At 40.6% G+C, this 1,085-nt stretch overlaps 1 non-coding gene across 1 annotated transcript; it reads left to right on the top strand.

The window, feature by feature from the left end:
- The first annotated feature begins 211 nt into the window (after positions 1-211).
- LOC129669619 (U6 spliceosomal RNA) lies at positions 212-318 on the top strand. The gene has a single exon (XR_008719052.1). It is a non-coding gene; the product is annotated as a U6 spliceosomal RNA (small nuclear RNA).
- Positions 319-1,085: the final 767 nt, after the last annotated feature.

Consider the following 1,085-nt stretch of genomic DNA (forward strand, 5'->3'; position numbering starts at 1 on the left):
ACACACATGAGCTTGCACATCTGCCAAAAGTCATCAACCTCTGTTAATAAAATGAAACACCATTTTGAAAACAAAATAAATTTTAATAAAAATCGGTTTGTAAAATCTCCTTAGGAATGGCAAAAAACAGCAGGCTGCTGCTTTCTACATTGAGTGTCATATCCAAAATGAGAAACAGAACACAGGGCTTGCCTTTAGGATCTCTACTGGAGTGCTCGCTTCGGCAGCATATATACTAAAATTGGAACGATACAGAGAAGATTAGCATGGCCCCTGCGCAAGGATGACACGCAAATTCGTGAAGCGTTCCATATTTTTATGCTCAACCTCATTAGCCATTAGGGAAATGCAAATCAAAACGACCCTGAGATTTCACCTTACACCCATCAGAATGGCCAAGATGAAAAACTCAAGTGATAGCACATGCTGGAGAGGTTGTGGAGAAAAGGGAACCCTCCTCCATTGCTGGTGGGAATGTAAACTGGTTCAACCACTCTGGAAGTCAATCTGGCGCTTTCTCAGACAACTAGGAGTAGTGCTACCTCAAGACCCAGCTATAACACTCCTAGGTATATACCCAAAATTTGCTCAAGTACACAACAAGGACATTTGTTCAACCATGTTCGTAGCAGCTTTACTTGTAATAGCCAGAACTTGGAAACAACCCAGATGTCCATCAACGGAGGAATGGATACAGAAATTGTGGTATTTTTACACAATGGAATACTACTCAGCAATCAAAAAAGAGGAAATCATGAAATTTGCAGGCAAGTGGTGGGATCTAGAAAAGATCATTCTGAGTGAAGTATCCCAGAAGGAGAAAGACAAACTTGGTATATACTCGCTTATATAGACCTACAAGACATGATAAACATAATGAAATCTACACACCTAAAGAAGATAATCAAGAAAGTGGACACAGGCGAAGGTGATTAATCCTCATTTAGAAAGACAAATGGGATGTGCATTGAACTTATGACAGGAGTCTACCACAAAAGGCATCTGAAAGACTCTACCTAGCAGTGTTTCAAAGCAGACACTAAGACTCATAACCAAACCCTCGGCAGAGTGCAGGGAATCATATG

This window comes from Psammomys obesus, unplaced genomic scaffold, assembly GCF_907164565.1.
Source record: "Psammomys obesus unplaced genomic scaffold, mPsaObe1.curated_primary_1811, whole genome shotgun sequence".
NCBI lineage: Eukaryota > Metazoa > Chordata > Mammalia > Rodentia > Muridae > Psammomys > Psammomys obesus.